Consider the following 12,658-nt stretch of genomic DNA (forward strand, 5'->3'; position numbering starts at 1 on the left):
ATGGTAAGGGGGTTGGAACTAGATAATATTAAGGTTCTTTCCAACCCTAACTATTCTATGATTCTATGATTCTATATTATCTAACAATTGCCACTCTGGCAGACAAGTATTGTTTTTTGGGTTGTTTTCAAGTTGAAACAGCATGGCTGGCTCAAAGGAAAAAAATCCACCCTTATATCTTGCTGAGACTTCTCATCAGTTCGTTAGTTGACTTGGGTGAGGAAAGGCAGAGCACAGGAAAGGGTTCACCATAAATGGTTACTTCAGTATGTGTAGCACAATCATTAATGCTTCTTTTACAAGAAGAATGTGTTCTTCCCCTCAGATCTATTCATAACCAACTGGTCAGAACTGTTTGTGGGATCATTAAATGAATTCAGCATAATAAATAAGCCAACTGCAGAAAACTTGCAGTCAGCCACAGAGCACACAAAAAACCTCACAACATTCCACAGCCAAATGCACAATGATGGTAGCAATTTCAGGTGGTGGTTTGTGTTTTGTAAAAATTTAGCAGAAGATCACAGTTTTAACAATTGCACTGGGCTGAATTCATTTCTTCATCAGCAATTTTTTCTCTAATGGCTGTATGTTTTCCTGCTGCTAGGAAAAAATGAAAGAAAATCTTTGTTAAAAAAAAAAGTGAAAATATATCATTTTGCAAAAGACAGCAATGTTTAGGGATTATCCAATTTACTTTAACTGTGTGTTGATTACCTCATAAACTTATCTCTTCTTCTCATACTATGTTTATATAAAAACTAGATTTAAAAAGTAAAAACCCAAAAATGCACTAATCCATAGTATTACTCAGTTAAATAGAATTGTTGGGTGTGGGGAGTGAAGGCAGTAAGATTTGCATGAAAAAGAGTTCAGGAATGAGCTCTGAGTTTGACAAGCCCTGGGGCCATGAGTTGGAAAGTTGAAGGACAGGGAAGGTAAACAAGCAAGCCTTGGGAGGATGGGCCAGGATGCAGTTTTGGTGGGAATCTCAGTTGGAGGCCAGAGGATGTGGGGGTTGTGAGAGGGTCTGCAGAACTGTGATTGGACTATTTACCGTGAGAGTTTCACAGTGGCCAATGAGATTGAACGTCGTATGTATGTGCAGGTTAGGAAAGTAAGAACAAGGGGATAAAAAGGGCTTGGGTTGGGAATACATTTCCTGTGTGTTTGGAAGATAAATTTGAAGAGATTATTTAACTCTTTTGCATTCAAATAGATATTAGCAGATCTCATCAGTAATTTTGAACTATTATTCAACTCTGGATGGGGAAAAAAGTGCAAACAAAAAAAAAACCCCTAGCAGTGATTAGTTCTTAATATTCAAAGGTAGAGTAAGTGTATGCTGCCTAAGCATTCAAGTTTCAGCTAATTCTGGTTTTGTACCTGGAAGAAAAAGCCAATGTTGTTCTTTGAGATACGGGGATGTCTGGGCTCTTTAAAATTCAATGTTTATTTATAAAGAATAATCTTTTTTTCAAGCAAATATTTTTTTATTATGATTAAAATATATAACTGTTTTTTTGTCTAAACATGTAGAGACAGATGAGCATCTAGTATTATTTGGTATTATTAATAATGGTTAAAAGTTGTTTTTCCATTAGTCATAAGGAGTTGCAAACCTTCCAGTTGGTCTTTTTTAAGAACTTTTTGAGAACTCCCATCTTTTTATAGATCTGAAAATTATTATATTTCACCTTCACTTTCTTTTCATTTGAGGATCATACATCTCAGTTCATTCTCAGATTGTATGTTAATGAACTCTGAGTACTGGTTTTGAGACATACATTATAGTCATAGTATTGTCACAACACTCCAGTGGAAGACTTATCAGTATTTATGTGACAGTATGAGCTAGAAAAGCCTTTGCATAAATTCAGACTGCTGAAGGGCTGCAGAATCTCTGTAAGTAGGAACTTTTGCTTTTTCCCCCTGCAATATAAGCTGTATACGTTATTGCATAGTTAAGAAGTCTTTATAAAGGCAGTGTACATCAAGCTGGAACTTCATATATAGTGCAAGTATACTACAAGCAAAAGACAATATATTAATGTTTATGAGACTGTTCACTTAGAACTACCAGAGTAAACTTAAAGTTGTCTCTGAGGGATTTCCTAGATTGATTTTTAGTGTTTGTTAAGTTTGCATGGGATTTTTAGACAAACAGAAATATATACAGTGTCAATATAAATTCTTCTCTGAGTGGGTAACAGTAAGTTGAATATCTGAACTCTATAAACTACATATTGTCTAACAAACTGCCTCCTGTCCTTTCTAAATGAATTTACGTTGCTACTGCTGATTTTATGTATAACCGTATTTTAATGAACGAGTCAGTGATAAAAGCCTATTTTTTTCCATGGAGATAAACATAGGCATGCATGTATTACTACAGTCATGGGAAAAATACTGAATTGGAACATGAATGATACAAGTATGTTTCTCAGTGATGGCAGTAAAACATTTCCAAATAGGTATAAACACTTGTTGACACCTACAATTATTGATTTGAATCTTTACAAATAAAGAATACTATATACTATGTAAAAGTTATCTGTGAAAAACAATTTTTTAAATACTTTACAGAATAATTTTTCTAAGAGTATATATTAGGAATGTAAATATTTCCCATTTTCCAAACTGAGGAAGGTAGAAAAACTTTCATTACTCCATGGTTCATGCAGTTGGGATGTTATCATGTATTCTGTTACATCAGAAGTAAAGACAAGATGAAATATGCCTTGACAAGCTGTACACATACCAATGCCACAAAAGCCTAGCATTACATGACTTTCTGAAATCCGAACAGGGTGATTTACTGTAGGCGCATAAACTCTCACATGAATTTCAATACCACTCAAATAAGAGCCAAGAAATCTCAGGGAATTCTGCACTCATAACAAATTTGGAGAAGCAGCAAGAAACACTGCCAATTTTGTTCATGCTACAAATGCTGCAAAACTTTTGGCCCAGACACAAGCTTTCACTCAAAGACGTGCTGTAATGAAAGATTACGCAGTCCTCCCAAAAAAAAAAAAAAAAAGAAACAATTGGAAGATTATTTAATGTTTTTTTAATAAATAAAATTAATATAATTCTGTAAGCATAGAAAAGTTTATATACAGGTTTTATGAAGCTTTATGTAAATAAGATTTACATAAATAATATATAAATATTATAATTAGGTTTACTTACTAATAAACTTTCATTAAGTAAATTTAACAACTTAGATTTTAAGTGAAAAGTTTATCTCATTAAATATTAAATCCTAAGAAGTGTTTAATTTTGGATGCTTGCAGAGCTTTCACAGAATCACAGACTCATTCAGGAAGGCAGCCTCTGGGAATGTGTGTCCCCCCTTCCCCACACACACTAAAAGTAGGGTGAGCTAGAGCAGGTTGCTCAGTACCTTAATCTGGTAGATTTTGAATACCTCCAAGGATACAAACACACACCTGAGGAAAAACACCAGTGATACCAATCCTTAACCTCCCTGGACAATCTGTACAGTGTTCAACAATACTCACAACAAAACCTATTTTTCGTGTTTAAGTAAAACTTCCTGTACTTGGCTTTGTTAACATTGCCTATTGGTCAGTCACTAAATATCACTGAGTTTGACTCTTTAGTATTAAATGTCAGGTGATAAATCAGGGGATACAGAGAAGATCCTCTGGGCTTTGTCTTCTCTAAGCTGAACAGCCCCATTCCCCTCATCTCTTATTCATATGACAGATTTTCCAGTCCCTTCATCACCTTCATGGCCCTTTGCTCTGGATTTGCTCTGGTATGTCCATGTTTCTCATGTATCCAGAGCTGGACATAGATCACTGCATTCCAGATGTGGCCTCACCTGTGTTTCTTAAATAGGATCACCTCCTTTGATCTGCTGGCAACACTCTTCCTAATGCAGCCCAGGAGGCTTTTGATTTTTGCTGCCAGGGCACAGTGTTGGATCATGTTCAGCTTGTGTCCACAATACTTTGAGGTCTTTTTCTACCTGTATGCTTTCCAGATGGTCTTCCCCCAGGTATCCTGGGGGTATCCTAACGTATAGGATTATTCTTTACCAGTTGAAGGATTTTGTCTTTCCCCTTATTGAACTTCATGTGGGACCTGTCAGTCCATTTCTCCAACCTGTCCAGGTCCTCCTGAATGGCAGCACAAGCATCCAGTGTCTCAGACATACCTCCTAATATTTTATCATCATCACAATTGAAAAAAAAGGTTCCTCCAATATCAGTTCATCTTATCTGTACTAGAACAAAATGAATGGTCTCCTGAGGGTGCTTCTCTTTCATCATTAATCACTGCTGTGCCTTGATGCCTAGGTTGTACTATACACAGAAATTTCCAACTGGCAAACTTGGGCAAGGTGAATTTATGTTGAGTACATTATGTGTCAAAATAAAGAACTATGGGGAATCCAAAAGTGTATAGTTAGCTCATTAGAAATATGCTATGCTTTTCTCAAACATTCTCTTTTTAGTAGCGCAAGTCTTGGATTCAGTTCGAAGTATAACATTTGTCACGTATTTACATTTCATACAATAAAAAAAGAAATTAAAATCCTCCCATTCTTATTTGCTTGGTGTGGCATTTACATATTAATTCGACAATTCAGTTTAGCTCCTTATAAATTATATTAAACTGCTGGCAGAAAAATACTTATTTAATTAATCATGCTTCTGCTGTGTTTTAAGCCCAGACAGTAACTCAGAACCATACAGTCATTTGCTCACACCTCCTTCCCTGCCTCGCCTCCCCCCCCCCCTCCCCGGGTGGGATGGGGAGGAGAATTGAAAGAATGTAAACCCCATGGGTTGAGATAAAAACAGTCCAATAACTATATAATATTAAACTACTCTTAATAATAACAAAATAACAAGGAAAATAACAAGGGGAGAGAATATGAAACTAAAAAGGGAAGATAAAAAAAAATCCAATAAACACAAGTGATGCACAATTCAATTGCTTACCATCTGCCGATTGATACCCAGCCCAACTCAAGCAGCAATCTGGGCCTTCCAGGTAACTCCCTCCAGTTTAAATACTGGGCATGACGTGCTGTGGTATGGAATACCCCTTTGGCTCATTTGGGTCAGGTGTCCTGTCTCTGCTTCCTCCTGGCTTCCCATGCCCTTCCTCACTGGCAGAGCATGAGACTGAGAAAGTCCTTGATCAGAGTAAACATTACTTAGCAACAACTAAAAACATTGGTGTTACCAATGCTGTTCTCAGACTGCAGCTAAAAGCACAGCACTGCACCAGTTACTAGGAAGGAGAAAAATGGCTGTTACTGCTAAACCCAGGGCATTGTGTTTACAATGTAAAACTTTTGTTTGTCATTTAGCTGGACAGAATGAATGATCTTCAGGATATGAGAAAATGCGTATGCCATGGGCATATACAGTATTCATTACAGTCTACATATTCCCACAAGCAAACAAGGTTTTTTTGTTTAGGTATCCGGATTATACCTACTCAAATATAATCAAAGTGAGTTTTGACATTATCACTTCTTACCCATTTTGTTTGATTTTATATATCATTTTTCTAGGGCTCATAACTTTCAAATGTTAATCCTTCAGATGAAAATTCTGCAGGCTAGAATCAATACTGTCAATATGAATCATAAAAAATGTCCAAGTTCAATCTCAGACTATCACAATAAGTCTTAAAAATCATCAGATATTTTAAAGTTTAAATCATGAATACTTCACTGCCTTCTAATTTTCAATTAATTGTAATTCTACTACATCAGAATGAATTTAGGATCTTCTTCTGCACTTCTCTACCAATTCATTTTTCATCTTTTTCATTGATATATAAAATGTTACATTTTATACAACGTCATACCTATCCTTTCCTTATACTTCCCTTCATTCTGTAGAAGAGGATGTCCTCATTTTCTCATTGAATAAATGACAGCTTGCTATGTAAGGACAGAAAAAAAAGAAGTTGGCAAGCGAAGAACAGTAAGTATCTGAATCATTTTCAAAAGATGGAAAATAAAGAGAACCATACAGCTCCATTGGGACCTTGCTGCTGTTTCTCTTTCTAAAAAGAAAAAAGAAGAAGAACAAGAAAAGTTTTTCAGCCCCTTTACCTGCATATTTCTTTGTCAAAAAAATGCAAGGTTTCTAAAAGATGAATTTTGCTCTACAGGATGTCTGTTCTCTCCTGTGAAGTGAGATAAAAACCAAAAAACGTGGTTCAAAGAGTGTTTACCTCTTGACAGTCTATAGACTGTGCTCAGATTTCCAACATGTGCTGTAATTTGATGACTAGAATCATTTGAGGCTCCATTTTCTTCTGGGTACAGACTGCCCAGGGTAAAAAGAGAGCTAGAGCACCTGTAGCTTTTAATGTAGGCATCACCTGATACAATTTGCTCTCAGATCTGTAATGTGCTTGCAGCCATTCAACTGCATAGCTTCCTCTACCATTTCAGAGACCCTGGTTCCCCTCCAGAAATCTCAACTCAAATCAGGATTCCTGGCTATAACTGTTCCTCTGCTTGCCACCTCATTCATGAACTATGAAATCATTTAGCAAAACTCAAGTCTTAAAAATATACAGATGATAGCCTACTGTCTATCACTGTCATTTATGTAGTTCACTGCATGAGAGGCTATATGTAGACTTAGAGAATCCTCTGTTGGTAATCTGAGGTGATTTCGAAGAGAATGGCAAACACAGCTGTTTCTGTTTTCTTTTTAAAAAAATAACTATGCTACAAAGCAACTTTGTCAAGAACTTAAAAGGCAAGAGAAGCCAGACTTAAGACTGATACCTTAATTGCACATAACACAGCTTTTCCAAGTGCCACAATAACAACTCTTGTCTGCAAACATGGGGTTTAACATGCCAATTTTTTTGGCAGATGTGGATAAAAGACAATATGGGTATATTGCCAGACTTAGAGGTAAAAGTGACATGTAATGTCTCCTCAGAAACATATGTAGCAGTCAAGCTAGTTGAAATCATGTCCTCCTCCTGTCTTATCTGTTAATAGTGAGTTGAGCATGCTCTAGATAACATCCCATGATCCTGATTCTGTGACTGTGCAGACCTCCATCTGCATTATGGATTAATTTTTCCTTACTTCCCTGTGAATAGCCACTATACACAATATACACAGGGAAATTTTGATAATAACTTTTTCTGTTAGTATTTCATATTGTCCACAGTAGCATTAAAACCTGATTATTTGCTGTTTGTTGGGTTTTGGCTTTTTCAAAAAATAAAGGATATAAGCAGGTGAATTTGTGCTACTTAGCTTATATGTCTACAGAGGACAGACATCATTTGCATGAAAGTCTCATTCTATTCCTCAGATACACACAGATCATGCTCTAGAGATGCATCCAATGCTGACTGCTAATATACACCTCAGTTAGCAAAGACAACTGTAATGTATAAAATTCAGGAGGTTGTCAAAGACATTGTTCTTGAGGAATGAACACAATACTGAAAGGTACTCACTGAAGTCAGAGATAGAGTTAATGCTAGAGTTGATTACATTTACTCTAAACTGTCCTAATGGGCTCCTACAAAACAGATCATGAAAGAAGCTTCAATCTGCTCTATGCCAGATCCTTTCATTCTTTTCACGAGGTGGAGAAAGAGATCAAGTGCCTGTTAGGCAAGAGTGGGTAATAAACGCAATGATAAATCTTTACCATATAAATATCAAGCAAAACCGATAGGGAGACCAAATTACTTGGCACTGGGTTATCTGGCTTTTCAGGGGTAAAGCAAACAAAAAAAAACAGTGATAGCATCTTTTCAACTTCTTTTAATCTAAATAATAATTTGATTGGGATTATGATACTAAAAGGAAAAGCAGCTATCTAAGGAACATTGGGTACAATAAGACAAGTATCCATTCAACAATAAGAAGTGACCAATCAGCAGAATGAAATTTTGCTTCTAGCCTTGGATTCCTGGTATTTTGCATACATAATAAACTTTGGATACCATGTCATCTCTGAGAATCTGGGAAACAGTCTTTGTTCAAGCCATATCTCTGACAAGTTTTTTGAAAGAAAATATCACCACTCTAACCTAGCACCTAAGTCCAGTGCTTGGCATATGTAACATAATAACCTTCTCCAGCAGTGATATTAATTTTCTAAAGTATGCCAAGATCCTTTTGAAGACCTCTTTTTACTTAAACCCTACTTATTCTTATGAACAATTCAGACTAGATTTATGTTTTATCTTACGTATCTATTTTCAGTCTTTGAAGTCTTTGTCCAGGCTCAGTATCAGGACAGTTGCCTAGAGCACCTAATTTAATTTTTGAAAAATACTGGTGCAATGTTATCAATTTACCCTCTTCTTTGAGTACAAAAATATGCTGTAAATATAATTCTCTTTCTTCCACTCACTGGTTCAGAGTCCCTAACCCCCATCATATTGACTACATATTTCTGAAAGTTATCTTTATCTTCACTAATGACATTTTTCAATGCATGATTTACATTAATTTCTCCCTTTTGTTCTTTTTATATATTCTCACATACACTTCTGCTCCCGTACATACATACAGAGCTTTTGAATTCAAATTTCAAACTGCTGGGTATGATAGTAGTGTATCATCAGAGAACAAAACAGAATAGCAAGCAATTCTCTATCATTTTGTGGATTGTATGACTGCCAATGCTACGTGTCATACTAGCTCATATACATACATCTTTGATCATTTTACAAGTTTTATTTCTTAGAGACTGAAACAGATTACTTTTTAGCTGAGGAAGCTTACCTGCAAAATTGTAATTTTCTGTTATATAATGTCTCGAATTTAAAAGTACATATTTTCTCACTCAATTTTCATCATATTTTTTGACACTGTTAAAACATCTGTTGTGAGATACATATTTTGTCTTCTTTTTTCATTGCTTGTCACAATTTTCACTCTTCCCAACATCGGAAAATAGAAAAGGCTAATCTGTGAAACTATTGTACTTCCATGATGAAATGGTTTTATGCTTTCCTGTTGATTAAGAAAGCATATGACAAATGCAAAAGAAAAAAACAAAATCATGACCTTCCAACACTCAAGGAAGAAAGATTTAGCTGTTTTAATCAACAGAAAAGCTCTGGTTTGGATGATTCAATGAACAAAAGTAAATAGAGGAGATTAATTTTCACTTGAAGCAAGGGTGAGGAATAGCACTTTGGCTACCCACTTGCATATATATCCACCTAAACGACATGCACCTGTCTAACCCAGATGCAGGTCCTTTTTCTGTTAGTACCTTTGCTTTGTTTTTTCTAGGTGAAGGAAACCACAGGGGAGATGTTTAATTGAACTCTGGTATGGAGGACAGATACAGAGAAAGCAGAATGACTTCCACCCTTCACTTACAAATTAAACAAAATCCTCAGGGATCTTTAACTGGCAGATGTTTGGACGAAATTAAATGCTAATGTGTGCAGTTGGACTTTTTACACCCACAGACGTCAAATATATAAAGACACTAACTTCTTTTCTGTTGCAGCAAATTCATAATATATGCACAAGGTATAAGGTTAAATCTTAAGTAAGGTAAGAATTCAATATCAAATCATGCACTTGCAATATAACATGAGCCCAGACATTCTCACCCTTAAACTGTTTAAATAAATGACTAACACCTTTTTTTTTAATGTGCAAAAATATGGCACTACTGCAGAATTAGAGAAGGTCCTTGCTGAATACTACAATGTGAATTATGCCCAGGGGAATACTGTAAATGAGGTTCTGGGATTGCATGAAAGCACTTATGCATAAGCTTTCGATATCTCTATCCAATGAAGAAAAACGTTTTACGCATTTCCTGCTTAAGAGCTTTGAAAAATACTTCAGCAACTCAGGAGAAAGAATATCTACCAGTAACGGCACAGCGTGAGTCTGGTCATAGTGGTTAGAAAGCTCATGTGCTTTATGATTCTCTTCTTTTTTTGTGGGTTATGACAAAGGTGTGCATGTGTGTAAATGAAAAATCATGGTGCTATTATATATGTTTTGTTACTGTCCTAAACTCTCAGAAGTCTAGTATCTTTACAAGATAGCAACATATAAACAATCTACTTTGTATGGCAAAATGGTTTGGGAAAGCATTGGATAAGTACGCGAATGGACTTTTAGAAACTTTTCAATAGCTCAATGTATAAGAGTTGAAAAAATATATAATATATATGCTTTAAAATAGGAAAGAAAACAATGAAATTTAAAAGGAAAAAGGGTAGGTTTATGTTTTTGGTTTTCTGCAAGGAGCAAAAATATCCGTTTCCTTAGAAACTTGACACCGGATAATAGTTGAAAATCTCACTGGGTTCTCCCTTAAGTGGTGCCTGAAAGTGAGATTTGTGTGACCTAAATGTTTTCTATACCTGAACAAGGCTCATTTTGTAGTGACTGAAGAGAGTCAGCTGTTGAAAATCAACTTAGATGACTAATCTTTAAGTTTTTAATGCTAACGAGATAAATTATGTCCCACATTCTTACAAACACTAATGCTTGACATTACTGAATTGCTTGATACAGAAACGTGTAGCACTTTGCATAAATTAGGCCTAGTTGAAAGCAGTCTTATCCAATGTGTATGTTTTAATTTACTCTGTAAGATAAGGGAGTAGCTAAGCAGAGAAATAACTTAAATATAAACCTTTGAAGCAGTGTGAAATCTGGGACTACTGAGATCCTTTGAGACAGTAAGACTAAATGCCAGTAGCAGATATTTGTTGTCCAGTGAATCTGAATGGGACCATCAAGATTTGGGTATTCTTTGCCCCATTCCAGTATGGACAGTGTCCAGAGTTGCTCAGCAAGAAATTCACAGGGACCCTAAAAATCTGCAACAAGGTCAGGACCAGCTCTTTCACTTCCAGAGATGCCTGAGAGTAGAGCACTTGAAGTTAAAGTTGACTTTAACTTGAAGTTAAACACATGGCACCTCTGGAATGCATGTTCTGACACAGCAGTTTCTCCCAATAATCGCGTTCTCTCACAGAGAACAGGAAAAACATATAATTTGTAAAACTGTGTACATCTGTGCTGAAAGTGTTAAGGTATCTGAATTCACTCGGTCTCCACGCCATCATTTGGTCTGAAATCACAACAAAACCACAGCTCATTTCTTAAAAACATGTCCCTTTTACATGGTTCCTATATAGAATAGAGGCATAAGTTTGAGCCTTGTAAAAAAGATGGACAGGGATGGGATTTGTTTAGTACTGTACATATGTATGTTAGAATAAATTAATTAAAATTCAAATTATCTAATCTTGAACAGATTCCCAGACAGCTAGCTTTAAGTTGGTATACATAGCTACATGGTTTCACCTCTAGACCTGATTCAGCAGCTCCCACTCTTAGGTACTTATCTTTCACACATAACTTCCTATTTATATTTCCTGTATTTTGTAGCTTTACAATCATGGAACTGAAATTTCCAGCAGCATGATAGATAAAGGTGAGGTGTTTGAATGTTAAAGTTCTTTTTTAAATCTAATGTTTTATGAGCAAAGAAAATTAAAACCGAAATTTATGGTAGAGGCATCACCAGAATTTTGGAACAATCTGATCAAGTAAAAACTGGGAAAACTGAAAATGCCATTGACAAAGTTAACAAGTAATGCAGAGAAGTACAGTCACTATATGTAGACACAGAAATATCCAGGACAGGCACAGGTTAATGATTCTGTACGGCTTTGTTAGGTGTCTGCGTCAGTTTGCTCTTCTCCCTACATCACTGTGCGATATGAATCTTCTGATCACCATTCCTTGCATGGAGTCTCTCATTGCTAGCCTCAAATGTCTCAAATGTGATAGACTTCAGTCTGTCAATCTTTTTACATCCATTGAGCATGGCTGTGAAACTTTCATTGGAACTGTAAAAGATCATTTTCTGCAAAATAATATAATAATAATAAATCTCCTACACTTGCAACTGTTTCCCTACTGGCATAAGAAAGCCCATACTCTAGTTACCTTTCCCTTTTTCTTCTGATTTCCAGGAATGTGTGTTTAGCCCAGTGAAGAGAAGGCTCCAGAGAGACCTTCAAGCAGCCTTCCCAGTATCTAAAGGGGGCCTACAAGAAATCTGGAGAGGGCCTTTTTACAAGGTCATGAAGGGATAGGACAAGGGGGAACGGCTTTCAACCAAAAGAGGGTAGATTTAGATTAGATATTAGGAAGAAATTCTTTACTCTGAGGGTGATGAGGCACTGGAACAGGTTCCCTGGAGAAGCTGTGACAGCCCCATCCACAGAAGTGTTCGAGGCCAGGTTGGATGGGGCTTTGAGCAACCTGACCTAGTGGAAGGTGGTTTTTTTGCTTGGTAGGGAGTGGAAAGAATGTAGTAATTGAATCTCCCTATGTTTAGAATTTTGGACACTGTAAAGAAGAAAAAATAATTCATTTCAGCAAACAAAAATTTTTTTTTAATTAAATTAAATTGAATATTTTGCTTAAAATAATCTGAAATTAATATGTTTAATTTTGAAAATATTATGAAAATGTTAATTTTAACTTTTTGTATCTCCTGCATTTTTAAAATTACTTGGTCATGGATTTTTTAAAAAAGTATCAAATGTGTTTCCCAGATGAATGTATAAAATTGTTTTTATGTCAGCAATCCCTATAGCCTAGAAAACACAGAAATGC

The 12,658-nt window shown here is 35.8% G+C and overlaps 1 long non-coding RNA gene across 1 annotated transcript in view; it reads right to left on the reverse strand.

Moving 5' to 3' along the window:
- The window catches only part of LOC133265050 (uncharacterized), a 253,087-nt gene that overhangs the window by 55,485 nt on the left and 184,944 nt on the right, over window positions 1–12,658 (reverse strand). The window lies entirely within an intron of this gene.

This window comes from Pezoporus flaviventris, unplaced genomic scaffold (assembly GCF_033815535.1).
Source record: "Pezoporus flaviventris isolate CSIRO_AGI_PZ_B2104156 unplaced genomic scaffold, CSIRO_AGI_Pfla_v1 ptg000003l, whole genome shotgun sequence".
NCBI classification, from domain to species: domain Eukaryota; kingdom Metazoa; phylum Chordata; class Aves; order Psittaciformes; family Psittacidae; genus Pezoporus; species Pezoporus flaviventris.